Source organism: Kogia breviceps, chromosome 1, assembly GCF_026419965.1.
Source record: "Kogia breviceps isolate mKogBre1 chromosome 1, mKogBre1 haplotype 1, whole genome shotgun sequence".
NCBI classification, from domain to species: domain Eukaryota; kingdom Metazoa; phylum Chordata; class Mammalia; order Artiodactyla; family Physeteridae; genus Kogia; species Kogia breviceps.
This window is the reverse complement of record NC_081310.1, coordinates 195,173,284-195,188,519: the sequence shown is the minus strand read 5'-3', so window position 1 is coordinate 195,188,519 and position 15,236 is coordinate 195,173,284. Positions and strand designations below refer to the sequence as shown.

At 51.9% G+C, this 15,236-nt stretch overlaps 1 protein-coding gene across 2 annotated transcripts in view; it reads left to right on the top strand.

Moving 5' to 3' along the window:
* Positions 1–2,119: 2,119 nt before the first annotated feature.
* The window catches only part of PIK3CD (phosphatidylinositol-4,5-bisphosphate 3-kinase catalytic subunit delta), a 49,877-nt gene continuing 36,760 nt past the window's right edge, over positions 2,120–15,236 (top strand). For both annotated transcript variants that reach the window (XM_067017893.1, XM_067017922.1), the window contains exon 1: positions 2,120–2,195. The gene's annotated coding sequence lies outside the window, so the exon portion shown is untranslated. The remainder of the gene's footprint in view (positions 2,196–15,236) is intronic.

Sequence of the window (15,236 nt, the reverse complement as noted above, 5' to 3'; positions counted from 1 at the left end):
TCGAGAGCAAAGATGCTTACTGCATCCGTGAGAAGCTGTGGAGGCTGGCTTGGCTTTTGGAGGGGGAAGTTCTTCAGGACAAGGTGGCAGGCCCAGAAGGAAACTGGTCCGGAGGGCTCTGTGTGTTCCTCTGAGAGGCCCGCAGAGTGCCTCCTGTCCATCTGAGCTGTTCTGCACCAACCAGCTGCCCCCTTAATACTCAGATCTCTTTTCCCTTCCATAAAATGGGGCCCAAGTCTTTCCCAGTCAGGAGGTCATGGGACTAACACGTGTTGACTTCCTTACAGCCCAAGTGCCACTTTTCTTCTAGGACTGCTATAAATTCTCCACCTTGGAGGGTCCATTTCACTTACAATTCAAAAGGAACTTGAAGTAGCTTCCTCCAAAACACACGTGACAACAGTTAAAAATAAAGTGAGAAAGAGAGATCAGAAATTGTAGAGAGGAAGGCAGAAGTCTACCGGGAACTTGAGGGGCCATATTGACTGTACTTGATGCAACAGTTATCTTGACTTTCCTGGTACCCCAGGCAAAAGACGGGGATAAGTCCTATGGTTTGGTCTCTAAAAGGAAGTGCATTGGGGTTTCAGGAAACTGAAACTTCTTCTTGGACTGGGGCGTAAGCAGTGCGGCATGGGCAAAGACTCGAGGACCTGGAAGCAGTTAGACACTAACTGTGTGGCCCCTCAAAAGGATTCAACCTTCCTGAGCCTCAGTTTTCGTATCTGTCAAGTGGGGATGATAAGATTTCTCTTGGGAGGCTATTGTCGAGATCAGAGATAACAGCGTGTGAAGCCCATCTGAGTACTTGGCAGGTCTCCTGTCTCGCATATTACAAAGCATGATCTGACTGGCTGTCAGCAAACACGTATTCAACGAAGAGTTCCTCTGGAAGATGCAAAAGCGTTCCTGATCTGTTTCTTACAACCAGCTCTGAAAACCAGCAAGCAGTGTTTAAATTGCAACCAGGCAAGAGCAGGGCTAGGACAGATGTTGGGAAACATCCAAACCTGCCATCAGATTTTCTCTCTGAAATGTCCATTCCCTTCCGGCTTTTGACAGTATCGCCCTGGAGTGGTCCTGGCCTGGGGTAGGAGTGAGGCTGTGAGCCTCAGATGTTCTGTTGGGAAGGATGTACACTCCTGGGATCAGACCCAACCTTCTCTGCCAAAGAGACCCATGGTCCCTCCTGGTTCCTCCACAGGTATCATCCAGTTGAGAGATCAGAGCCTGCAGCCTAGATCTTAGAAAACTGGGACCACTTAGTAACCCACTCGTCTTGCCCAAATTCTCTCCCCTTTCCTGTCTAGACACAGAACCGCCTGCTCCTTCCGTTGCTGTAGCCAGCACTGAGCCCAAGATGGTCCTGAGAGGGCAGGGAATCTCTTGGTTAGAAAGAGAGACCCCCTCCCCAAGCCTCAGTGTCCTCATCTGTCCAAGGGAACCAAACAGGTGCTTTACCTCCCAGACTGGTTTGGGGAGGGTCCTTTAAGTCATCTGATTAAGCTATTGACTGGCTCATCCCCCATCACATCCTAGAACGATCTGAAGCCACTACTGTAATCTGGGGCTGGGCTGGGCGGTGGAGGGGGCGGGGCGTTGGCCCCCAACCCCCATGCTCTCTACCCATCAAAGCCTGGAGGCCACCGTTTCCCTCTGGGGCTGAGAGGAGTGGGACTTTGAGCTCCAAGCTCCGCCCCACTTACCCTCCCTCCTGCTCAGTTCCCTACACTTGGCTTTGGGGGCGCTCCTGGCTGCCTCCCGCTTTTCTCCGGCCACTGTTGAAATTCTTTAGTGTGCGAATGTGGAAGGCGTGGGGCTCTTATGGGCTCTTATGGGCTCTTAGGACCTTCATTTGGTTGTCTTCTTTTATATATAAATACATATAAAGTCGTTTTGAAGAAGGTCAAGGTGCAGCTTCCAGAGGCCCTGGAAGGACGCCCCTCCACCCGCAGACGGGGTGGGGACTCGGGGGGCGGGCGCGGAGGGCGCAGCGGCAGGAGGACCTGTTGTTTGTCCTGCTGCAAAAGTAAAAAGGAAACAAGGTGGGAAGTGGAGTGTGCGGGCTGTCAGCAGGCGGGGCGCCCCTACCGCGCCCCGCCTCCCTCCCTCGACGCTCACTCGCGCCCAGCGCCGTCGCGCCCAGCGGCCGCCGGCCCGAGCCGCCCCAGCCGCTGCCGGCCGCGCCGGGACCGGTAAGCGCTCGCCTCTGGCTGCGTCTGGGAGGTCGGGGGGAGGACCGGGGCCGGGGACTTCGGGGGACCTCGGGGAGCCGCGGGACCGGCTGGCGGACTCTTCTCCCGGCGCGTACAGCCCGTGCGCCCCGGCTCTGTGCGCCCGCCCGCGTCCAGCGAGCCCGGGACCCGAGCCAAGGCTGTGCGCGGGGTCGGGGCCGCCCCCTGAGCGTCCGCCGAGAGGGGTGCGCACAGCTCCCCTGCGCCTGGACTGCTTGCCCCGCGGAGCGGGACGGGGGAGCCCCCGGGCCCGGCGGCGGGGAGACGGACAGCGCTCAGCCGCGTGCGTCCTGTGCCGGGCGCTGGCGAGCGGGACCCCAGGGCGCCCCGGCCGCGCCGCGGGGCGCAGGCTACTCTCCTTAGCGGCGGTGCCGCCCCCCTGCTCCCGTCGAGCGGTGGGCAGAGGGGAGAGGGGTGCGCACACGTCCCCGGCGCCCTGGCCCGGCGCGCCCTCCGCAGCTCTGGTGAGCGGGGCCCTGGGCCGGAGAGCGGCCGGCGGGGACGTTGCCGGGCTCCGGCCGCGGGCGCCGCTCACCGCGTGTTTACTGCAGCCGCGCGGCGGAGATCAGCCCCCGGATCTGCGGCTGCGCCCGGGTTACGGCGGCAAAACCGCCTTCAGCTTTGCATTTCCGGACTCTTTTTTTCTTTCTTCTTTTAAATACTCTTACCCGTAATTCAGCCTGAATGAGGCTGCTTCTTCTTCTTCTTCTTCTTCTGCTTTTTTTAAAAATCGCGTTTCCTGTTTATATTTAGGCTACGTCTTCTGCACCCCTTTCTTTGAGATCGAGGAGAGGGGAACAGGGAGAACTTTCTTGGGGACCAGGATGGGGGTTACTGCTTTGCCGTCTGCGCCCCGCTCTGGTGGGGAGATGGAGGTCCAGGGGGCCAGGAGAGGGCTGATAGGAGGCCCCGAAAAGCGCGCTCCCGGAGGAGAAGCGGGTGGGGATGGGATTTCCGGGGCCGAAGTGGGGGGCGACCTGGGGCGGCCCACGTACCAGGTTCTCGCGCAGCACCCTTGGGAACCCCCCCCCCCCCCAGTTTGCAGATGGAGCGCTCTGGCGCCCTCGGATGATCGAGCAGCTTTCACTTCGTTCAGGTGTCCCCTGGAAGGAGGGCCCGGGGACTCGAACCCCACCGTACCATCAAGTGGGGCTTCTTCGCCCGGGCTCCTGCAGAGCCCCAGTGGACGCCACCCTCAGAAATGTCCTGCACGGTCACACGTGTGTGCGGGGCGGTGGTGCCCTGGGGCCGGGAGCGGGTGCCTCCTCCAGGAATCTCGGAGGGGAAGGTTCACTGCTCCAAAGGGACTCTGAAACCGAGGACGAATCCCACTGAGCACTTCTCCAAGGGGCGCTGGAGTGACTGACTGTACCTTGGTGCGCTTGTCAGGTGAATGGTACCACCGGGCACTCTTCCCCTCCAAAGAATTGACTGTTTTTACCGATGGTTTTCGGTTAACCGTAGGAGCTGAATGATGTCTCCATTTTCCCCGGAGGAAACGAAGGCTCAGGAAAGTTAAATAACTTCCCGACCCACACGTTTACGATTAGCTGATCCAGAATCCCGGTTCCTTCAGATGCCAAAGCGTTTAATCATTTGATGGTGTAGCTGCTTGCAGGTGAAGGAGAATGTTTGCTAGTAGTTCTCTTGTTGTGGGGACGGGGAACTCGGGGTGTCCTTTCAGAGCCACCTGGGTACTGTCCTGTAAAACCCTACTGCCATCACCCACCCGGTTTGATTGATGTGACAAGTGGGGACGAAGATCCTTCTGATTTAGCAGGCCGTCACCAAACGCAAGGAGACAGGAGCAGAGCTTTCTCTTCTGCTCTCGCTGGAGCAGAAATTGCCAACCCTTTAGCCTTCCCACGCCCTGCTGTGGCTTGATTCCTTGACTTTGAGATTCTGTCCATCCTGGCTTATGAGAGCACTGCCTAGCACATGCTGAGGAGTCTCTTTTGGTGCTTTCACCACCAGAGTAATGGAAGACACCCTGGAGTGTGGGGTTGGGTGGGAGGAGGGGGTGTGCTCTCAAAACCTAGCTGGCAGTTGCCAGCTCTGAAGACAGCCAAGCTTACCTCCTGAGCTCCACTCCCCTCACCTTCTCCACCCGTGTCTGGAAACAACGCTGGCCACTCTGCGAATATAGCTGTTTCTGGAATTAGGGCAACTGCCCCAGAGGCCCTTCCGGCCATGCCGATGCCCCTTTCTAGCAGGATAAACTGCATTTCTGCAGCCTCGGTCCATGCCCCGGGGTGGGGGTGGGGGTGGGGGTGGGGGGGTGGGCACATAAAGCATATCTTTGCATGATGCTGCGGGCTCCATCCTTTGTCTTGCTTTACTAGTTTAGCAAGTGTTTACCGTGATCCCCCCCGGGCGGCGCGGGGGGCGGGCCAAGAGGCTGTGCTAACAGCAAGGTAGGCAGGCAGGGTGGGTACCAGCCCCAGGGGGAGCTTACGCGGCTTCAGACCCGGTTAGCCTTTGTGCTTGGTCGAGGGGAGATAGTGGGGGTGGGGGGTGAATGGGGGGATGTGAGGGGTTAGTTCCTGCTTCACCTTGTTTTTCTTCAATTGCACAGTTAAAGGGAGAAGTGAATGTGCAACTTATGAAGCAATTCCCCTTTGGCTGGCTTATTTTTCAAACCCATTTTTGTTTAGAGAGCAGTTTCCTCCCTCCAGCTGCTTCTGTGGGTCAGACCGTGGGGCTTGGGGCCCCATCAAATGTTTCCTTACCGTGGGACCTCAGAAGAGCTCTTTCAGCCACTCTCCAGGGGGCCCACACGTTTCCCAGCCAAGCTGTGGGAGGGTCAGGTCCGGAGGACAGTGCTCTGGGCGGGTCAGGGAGTGTCAGTGCGCTGCTGTCTGGGAGTGAGACGCGTGTGGTAATTAACCACCAGCCAAGGATGGCTGGAGCCTGACTGGTTTGAGGAGGAAAACATTCTCGTCTTGGCGCCACTGCCAGTGTTTCATAAATGACAAAGGTTGCAAAACTCCTCTCTCCTTGCAGTTAATGCTAAAACTGAATTTTCTATTTGGTTGGTGGAAATCCCCTGCAATCATATCAGAAATGCTGCCAATTTCAAGATGGAAAAAAGAAAAAAATTTAAAGCCCGGGAACCTCCCTCCTCACTCTCCCCCCTGCAGACAAACACTGACTTTCTTCGGGTCATTCCAAAATATGGCCCACTCCCCGCTCCCTGGGGGTCAGCCCAGTCTCTGGGGCCTGAGGTTGCCACTGCACCAGCTTGGTGTGTAGGAGAACGCTCCACTCCCGCCCCAGAAGTGGTGACCTCACCCATTCGGAGAAGGCTCTCTGAGCTTCTCCTAGAAATGGGTGCTTTCCAAGCCCACCTACTTTCTGAGCCGAGAGGGAGAGTATTGGAAATGATGGGCGTGGCTGTTTCTAAAGTGGTATTTCAGTTCGCTACTGTTTCACTCTCTCTGGGGGAAATCGCAAGCCTCAGAATCCCCAGTTGTAACATTGAAATAGCAGTATTACCGCCAGTCTTAAAGATTGCATACATTCATGTGTAAAATGCCAGGCACACAGTGAAACACACAACGTCTGTAAAGGAGCTGGTGTGTAGAAGGTGATCTGTAAGTGATTTATTATTTTCCCACTATACCAACATAGATAGCCACTGCCAATGTGGGTAACTTTTCCTTTTTTAAAATGTGCTTTTTCTTTTTCTTTTTTTTTTTTTTTGCGGTACGCGGGCCTCTCACTGCCGTGGCCTCTCCCGTTGCGGAGCACAGGCTCCGGACGCGCAGGCTCAGCGGCCACGGCTCACGGGCCCAGCCGCTCCGCGGCATATGGGATCTTCCCCGACCTGGGCACGAACCCGCGTCCCCTGCATCGGCAGGCGGACTCCCAACCACTGCACCACCAGGGAAGCCCTAAAATGTGCATCTTTAATTGTGACTAGTAGGCATGTCTTGCAAAATTGAAACTCTTTACCCCTTAAACCCTAATTCCCTATACCCCTTTCCACCCAGCCCCTGGCAACCACCATTCAACTTCCTGTCTCTGAATTTGACTTCTCTCGGTTTCTAAGTGAAATTGCACAGTACTTGTCCGTTTGTGACTCTGGCTTATTTCACTTAGCACAGTGGCCTCTGGACTCATCCACGTTGCAGCATGTGCCAGGATCCCCTTCTTTTTTTAGGGCTGAATAATATTCCATTATGTGGATGGACCACATTTTGCTTATCCGGTCATCTGTCAATGAACACTTGGGTTGCTGCCACTTTGGGGTGATTGTGCATAATGCCACTTTGAATGTGGATATACAGATATCTGTTTGGGTCCTTGCTTTGAATTCTTTTGCACATATAACCAGAAGTGTAATTGCTGGCTCATATGGTAATCCTATACTTAATTTTTTGAGGGGCAAAGCATGTGCTTTTGTAACTTGCTTTTTCACTTAACATGGGCACATTAGCATTTTTCCACATTGCTTCATCACCTGGCCATCCTTTTATTGGCAGCATAAGTGTCATAATGCAGGGACACCATCATTTTCTTGGTCATCCTCCATTGTGGGACATTTATGTTGCTTCTAGACAGACAGGCAGACACACACACACACACACACACAAACCACTTTTGAAATACTGTAACGTATATTTTAAGGTATCTGAGTTTTCACGAATTATCACATTAAAGGCATTGACCATTTTCACAAATTATCACATTAAAGGCATTGACCATTTTTATGGCTCCTGAAGCTAAATGTTTTTAGTCATCTTAAATGTGCTTTGTTTTCTTTCTGTCTTTTGTTTTTTTTGCGATACGCGGGCCTCTCACTGTTGTGGCCTCTCCCGTTGCGGAGCACAGGCTCCGGACGCGCAGGCTCAGCGGCCATGGCTCACGGGCCCAGCCGCTCCGCGGCACGTGGGATCTTCCCGGACCGGGGCACGAACCCGTGTCCCCTGCATCGGCAGGCGGATTCTCAACCACTGCGCCACCGGGGAAGCCCTTTCTGTTTTGTTTGTTTGTTTGTTTGTTTTTGCAATGAGACTAAATAGCTTTCTTTTTGGTTGCTAGCTATATGTACAGCATGAGGTTTGCTGCAGTGTAATACAGCAGTTAAACCCTTGAACTCTGGAACTGGATGGAACTCTGGAATTTAAACTGTAGTTTCTCCGCAACCCTGCTGTGTGAACTTGAGTGGATTACTTACTTTCTCTGATCCTTGGTTTCCTCTTCTATAAAGTGAAGCTAAAGGGACCTATTCTTAGGGTTGTGTTAAGGATTAAGTGAGATAAACTAGATAATGAACATGACCTAGCACATAGCTGATACTCAGTAAACACTAGCTGTTTTCGTTATTACCATTATTTTAATTTAACAAGTCCCCATTCACTCTCACGATTCACCTTGTTTCTGCAAGGAGAGACGATTTACTCTGAAGCCAAAGGGATCCATTTTTCTGCTGCTGTAAAGGTAGCCGATCCTAGGAGGAAGCTGACAGCCCCTCTCTGTCGAAATGGATCCTTTCGCCGGCTGTCTGACTGGCTGCATTTAGGTGTGAGCCTCCCTGGGGCAAATAAATACATGAACCGATGCCAGGTGATGCTTAACCTCGCTGAAGGGCGGGGCTGTGAGGGGCTGCAGGACCCTGTGCTCCATGGCCCTGTTGCCTCCATAGCAAGGAAGTGGGGGTAAAGACTTACAAACGGTGGAGTCCAGAATTCATCTTGGTGACTGTTCTGCGTCCACATCCGGATGCTCCTTCATGCAGTTTGGGAAACTGAGGCAGGTGTTTCAGGTGTGGGACTCTGGGGGACATGGCACCAGCTTGGGTTGCTGCCCATGAAGCAGGCTTTTGCAGTCCCTTGGAGTAAAGAGGCCTCCGTGCTCCTCTCAAGTGGGCATCAGGTAGCCTCAGGTGAGGGGGGGATGTAAGTCCAGCACACAGATTATTTATCCACGCTTAATGCATGCATTTTCCTCTTTGCTGCTGATCTGTGTCTGAGGAGGAAGTTAATAAAAACCAGGGTCTTGGTCTCAAATAAACAGCTTCATGAGAAATTTCTTCTAAGGGGAAAAAACACCAAAAAAACCCGAACTTTCCCCTTTATCTGTCCCTCTCAAAAAACTCCATTAGAAAACATTTCTCATGTTCAGAGCCAATGAAAGGGTGAGCAAAACCACACCTCCTGTTTCTAATGGCTCTTGGGTCCAAAAGGCGGCTCACCGGGTCATGAATCTTTTTTCCCTATTGTGTGGTGTGACGAATATTTGAATACTACAGGTCGTCTACTGTCATTGGGAAACCAGCGATGAAGCGTGCTCTATTTTTAAATTAAGCGCAGCAGCACATCTAATATGTGGCAGCTTCGTAAGATGTGTGTGGCTTCATATTTCCAGCGGGAAGCACAGCGGGAGGCACAGTGTTTTGTGAATGGGTAGAAAGGAAGCCTTACGTTCGCGTCTAAAGCAAGAACTTTGGGACTTCCCTGGTGGTCCAGTGGTTAAGACTCAGTGCTTCCACTGCAGGGGGCACGGGTTCGATCCCTGGTCAGGGAACTAAGGTCCCACGTGCCACTCAGCCAATTAAAAAAAAAAAAAAAAAAAAAGGCAAGCTTTAAAATTGGACAGAAGTTCAGAGCGTGGCTTTGACCCCTAACACGCAGTGACCTGAATGAGTTGCTCAACCTTTCTGAGCCTCCAGGTTTTCACCTGAAAATTGGGATAACAGTAGCTCTTTTACTGGATTGTTGTGAGGATTAGAAATAAGGAAAAACCTATAGTTGGTAATGGGCATCCAAAAGTTGCTGGTTTTGCCAGTGGATGAATGAATCTTTGCAGCCCACGCTGTAGGGGTGAATGGATTTTAAATGACAGGTATCTTTGTCGTAAGGCATTGAGGTTTGCTTGCGTGCTGAGGTTTATTCAACCACTACCTTATTGGACCCTCCCATGAAGGATCTTTTTGGAATGCACAAGGTGTGTATTAATAAATACCGCCATTTTACAGATAAAGGTTGGAATCGCTTTCGCCTTTGTTATCAGCCTGCTGCTCTCAGATGTGCCAAAGCTAGAAGGTTTAGTTTTTTCAGCTTTTTCTAACCCTTCCAGGTCTGAAGGAGCTTGGAGGACAGGGACTGAGGAGGGTGGAGGTGAGGTCTTCTGGTGAGGTCTGCCATCAAGCGGCCTTGGCCATGGCAGTGGGCTCTGGCTTGGCCCTGTCACCTGCAAGCTGCAGCAGCGAGACGGGGATGGCCAAGTGGGCAAGCTGCTCTGGAGGCAGCTGTCCCAGAGGCCCTTGTGCTGCAGGTTTGTGGGAACGTGGTTGGGAGATGGCTGGGCAGCTGGCAGTGACCTTGACCCTCACGGAGTGTGCTTCTCCAACTTTCCCACTGGCTCTTCCTGCCAGAGGAGATGGGATTCCGACCCTAGCCTGCAGCAACCCACCCCAACCGTGACCTTGCTTTGAAGCTTCAAGTTTTATTTTTAACACTAACATTAATTTTACATTCTCTTCCATGATTATCCGTGTTTGTTTTGCTATGAGGACTATTTCTCCCTTACTTGAGTCAGATGGATGCTCCGGGAAGATGTTTATGTTTTTCCTGTGGCTTCCGCTACTCCCAGCCCAGTGCCTTCAACTATAGTTTGAAAAACATAGATCAAGGCAAAATAGCGATTAGATTACATGCAAATGTGACAAGAAATGTCTAGCTTCGTAAGAGCCCTTTTATCCTATGTGATCCATTGGTTGAGTAACTGCAACTTTGGTTTACGTTGCTGATTAACATGCTACACCTCGAATCTAAGCATTTCATTTTAACCTAAAACATCGATGTACGTTGACGTACTGATGTAAGGCCAAGAGCTTTTGTTTGGTCGGTTCATCATTCTTACATAAGGCGTATCGACCTTGTCCATTTTTATTCTTCTCCCCTATCTCTCTCTCTCTTTTATTAAATATTTATTTATTTATGTGTCTGCACCGGGTCTTAGTTGCGGCACACGGGATCCAGTTCCCTGACCAGGGATCGAACCTGGGCCCCCCTGTATTGGGAGTGTGGAGTCTTAACCACTGGACCACCAGGGAAGTCCCTCTCCGCTCGCTATCTTTTACAGTTGTTTCCTCGGTCTCATTCAACGGAAACTTCTGTTTTAGTGACTTGTCTTTATTATTTCTAAAGCAGTCAGTTCCGTCTTCATGGAAACAGCCCTTTCTTTTTTCACACCCGGATTTCTTCCGCTTATCCACTGACCACGTTGTGTCCTTACAAAGGTGAACAGCTGGTGTGGGTGTGTCTGGGCACAATCACGGCCAACCGGGACCTGGCAGCCTGGCACCCCGGGTGGCCAGCACGAGTGGTCAGGATGTCTTCAAGAGCAAATGCAGAGCACGGTTCCCCCGATTCTTCTAGGGAGAGGTCAGGTAAGACGTGAGAACCGCAGAGCCTGGGCGAGAGGCGGGGTTTGACTTAGAACTCCCATCTCAACGACACCAGCCCCTCACATGCTCTAGAAGGGAGGCCTTTCACACCAGTTTCTTTTTCTGCAGATCCAATCAGCAGCATTTGTACTAATGAACCTTGCTATTGGCCGGCTCTGAATTGCCACCTTCCTTGCTCTAACTTGCTCTGTCTTTGTCTAATGATAATAACAACACAGACACTTCCGTAGCCCCCGACTCTGCTAGACAATGTTCGGGGCGCTTTGAAAATACGAATTAATTCTTTGAAGCACTATCGCGATCTCTGTTTTACAGAAGGGGGAACTGAGGCACAGAAAGCTTTAGTCACTTCCGTAGCTATGACCCAGGAATACCTAGGCACTTCCTGGGTATTGCCCTAGGAAGTGGCAGGGCCTGTTCCTACCCCCTGTCCTGTACTGTCTCCAAATGTGGCCACCTGTTTCCCAGGAGGAAGCATTTATTTGGGGCAGGGGAATCTGGATCCCAGGTGGGAGGAGGGCTGAGGCCTCTGGGAGTCCATTGCCTGTGCAGAGGAGCTGGGCTCCAGGCAGCCTTTCTCTTCTTGCCGGTCCTTTGTCTCTGGTGGAGTGTCTTCCTGGGATCTGTTCTTCTACAGAGAAGTGCCACGAGGATGCAGCTTCCGGTACCCAGCTTGGCCCCAGCCTGCCCCGCTGGTGCCCGTCCTCCCCCTCTGTCCAGAGGAAGCAGGGCCTGGCCTCTGAAATCTCAACTGCTTCCTTTCCCAACTCTTGAACCTTTTGTGGGAAGTCCACCTAAGGGTCCTCAAACTAATGGGTGACACAGTCAGGGCGTCAGGACTCAGGTGTCTTCTTGACCAGTGGCCCCAGTCTGGTTCCTTTGCACTAACCCAGGAAAGGCAGCGTGGTACACTGGTAAGAGCAGGGCTCTGGAGTCAACCTGGTTCAAACCTGCCTCTCGCGTCACTAGCTGTGCAGCGTTACCTCCCGGAGCCTCACCCTCATCCTTTGTGAAACAGAGGGCCTGCCTTCAGGGCTACTTGTGATCCTTAAAGTCGAAAATGGACATAAGGCACCTAAAATGTGCCTTATCGTGGGAGATGCTGAGTGATGGGAGCTGCTTGCCGTAGCCCCAGAGATAGGCCTGATAACTGATGAAGAGGCTGTTGTTCTGAACTTATCCCGGAGGCTCCCAGGGCAGGAGCAGCCTGGAGACCTGGGAGTGGAAGGAGGTGGCAGGGGGGCACCTGCCAAGGAGCGATGGACCAGGTCAGGCTGATGGAGTGAGATGTTCAGAGTCCTCTGTCATCCCCAAGGCCTACAGGTTGTCTGCAGGTCTAGGGTTTCATGACAACAGGAGAGAAGGACACGTAAGCCCATGGCTGGGTGGAGAAGGAGGCTGGGGGCTGAGCCTGGGGAGGGGGTACCCAGGAGAACGGAGTAAGCTGCCAAGTAGCTGAGACCCTTATGAGGGGCACCCATCTCCATTGCCACCCTGAATGTGTGTGTGTGTGTGTGTGTGTGTGTGTGTGTGTGTGTGTGTGTGTGTGTGACTTGTTTGGGATCAGGAGAGAAGAGAGGAAGTCGAGTTTGTAGCTTTAAAAGATATTAATTTCTTGGGGGTCTTGAGATTGGGGTGGTCTACGTCTTCCAGGTATCATAGACTGTGATTTTCCTAGATTATGCATACGCATGTTTTTAATATATGTGCTATATGTTTTATGTGTGTGTGTGTGTGTATACTATATAGATTTAATTGTACAGAATCAATACAAGCTAGTTATGAAAAGTTTGTTAAATATACAGATTTGCCAAAGGAAGAAAAAAAAAATCTATCATCCACCTGCCCTAGAAATCCACCACTCAATGGTTTCTAACCTTTTTCAGATTTTAAATCCTCTTGAAAATCTGCTGGGACTTCCCTGGTTGTCCAGTGGCTAAGGCTCCATGCTCCCAATGCAGGGGGCCCGGGTTCGATCCCTGGTCAAGGAACTAGATCTCACATGCTGCAACTAAAGAGTTCACATGCCGCAACTAAAGATCCCGCATGCTGCAACTTAAAAAAAGGAAAGAAAAGAAAGGAAAATCCACTGAAAAATCTCAGATCTTCTCCCCAGAAAATGTTCCTAGGAGAACATTTGTGTGTATACTTTCATTAGGTTCCCCAGGCCCCCAGGCTCACCCTAGACTCTGGGAGGGTGCAGGGAAGAGCTCTTTGGGTCCGACCACTGGCTTCTTCACATTGTGAGGCTCTGACTCTGAAACCAACCTCAGAGGCCAGAGAGAGACGGAAGATTCTGACCACCCCAAGGCCTCTGTGAGACACACTTGTTCAAAGTCTGCTTTGAAGCTGTTTCTGTTTCCAGTCTTGACCACCTCTTAGATACGATGTACAAGTGTGCTCTGTGTCGTTTAAGTCCTTTTCTTTGCCCTAAATTCACTGCTCCTTTGGGGGGCTTTCAGCCAGGACCGGCTTTCCGGCATCATTGGGTGACTCCCCCGTAGGATCGGCTCATTTGCGGAGCCCGCCTGTCCTTTGGGACAGTTGCAGCCTGTGGGTTTGTGCCCTCCGACCAACCCCTTCTGCGTGAAGGGCCTTGGCTTGGCCAGGTGGAAAAGCCAGCCCAGGAGAGCTGGGTGTTGACCATGGGTGGGTGGAATGCTCTCTGGGGGACAGGAAGTCAGGGACACGTCCAGGCCTTGCACGTTGGGCTCCAGGCAGCTTGAGACCCTGTATGGTGAGCACACAGACCCCCTTTCACTGAGTGGGCGGGCTGGCGCAGACCACCCCACCCCATGGTGCCCGAGGCATTGGTTAGCCTCCCTGAGACCTTAGCATGCTCTCTGCTCCAGGCCTGGCGGGGGGGCCCTCCACTTTTGAGAATCCCAAGGCTTTTCCTAGTTCTGTGGGGAACCAGCCTCCCTTGGTGCCACTTCGCATTTTGGACAGTGACCTCGCCTGGTTTCCTCTCCCCCTTTTCTTTTTTAAAAAATTATTTATTATTTATTTATTTTGGCCGAGTTGGGTCTTTGCTGCTGCGCGGGCTTTCTCTAGTTGCGGTGAGTGGGGGCTACTCTTCCTTGAGGTGCGCGGGCTTCTCATTGCAGTGGCTTCTCTTGTTGTGGAGCACGGGCTCTAGGCGTGGGTGCTTCAGTAGTTGAAGCTTGCGGGCTCAGTAGTTGTGGCTCGCGGGCTCTGGAGCGCAGGCTCAATAGTTGTGGCGCACGGGCTTAGTTGCTCTGCGGCATCTGGGATCTTACCTGGAGCAGGGATTGAACCCGTGTCCCCTGTGTTGGCAGGCGGATTCTTAACCACTGCGCCACCAAGGAAGCCCTCCTCTCCCGCTTTTCTAATACAACAAGCTTTATTGAGATGCAATTCACATGCCATAAAATTCATTTAAGGTACACAATTCCGTGCTTTCTTAATCTACTCACAGAATTGTGCAACCATCACCAGAATCTATTCTAGAACATGTTCATCACTCAAAAGAGAAACCTTGTACTCACTAGCAGTCACTCCCCAGTTCTCCCCAACCCCCCCTGCCGTAGGCAACCACTGGTCTACTTTCTGTTTCTATGGACTTGCCTGTTCTGGACATTTCATACACATGGAATCATACAGGATGTGGTCTTCTGTGGCTGGCTTCTTTCACTCAGCCTGTTGCTGATTCTTTAGGAACGTGTCTGACTCATAATTACAGTGGAGGAGTTGTTTGTACTGACTGTTTACTCAGTCACAGGGATCGGACGGAGCCTCTGCTATACTAAGCCTGGCGCAGGTGCTGGGCACACAGCAAGGAACACTGCAGCCATTAGTGTATTCGTTATCTATTGCTGTGTAACAAGTTATCCCAAAACTTAGCTTAAACAACACACACTTACCATCTCGGTTTCTTTGGGTCAGAATCTGGGAGCAGCTGGGGCTGCAGGTGTACGTGGCTGGGGGTACCTGCCAAGGTTTTGATGGCAAGGTTCCTTGCCATGTGGGCTTCTTCATAGGGCAGCTTGAGTGTCCTTACAACATGGCTGCTGGCTTAGCCCAGAGTTAAAGATGAGAGAAAGAGAAAAGAGAAAAAAAAAAAAATAGATGAGAGAAAGAGACAGAGATTGCCCAAGACCGAAGCCCTACGGTCTTTTATAACCTAATCTAGAAGATGACCTGGCATCACTCTGCCATATTCTTTTGGTTACAACCCTGCTATTATGTGGGTGGGGGAGCTGCACGAAGGTGTGACTACCAGGAAGGACAAGTACCTGGATATAGTTTCATATAGAGAATGGTTCTTATGAGATCCAGGACCCAGCGGGCTCGTTCATGAAGGGCTTAGGGTGCTGCCTCTGAATGAGCTTTGGGTCAGCTCTGAGTTCTCTGGGCTCCATGCTCTACTGAGGCCTCTTCCCTCTCCCCCTACTCTGTATTTGGAATTAGGGAGCTTGACATGTAATTATATATAGCCTTGAACTTGGTTCTACCAGATTTACCCACTTCTGTTCGAATAGTAGAATAATTTTTACAGATTCTTTCTCCAGGTATTTGTGAATTCTGTTTGTATTTCTCTCGAATGGGTGAGCCCGTTTTTGAATTTC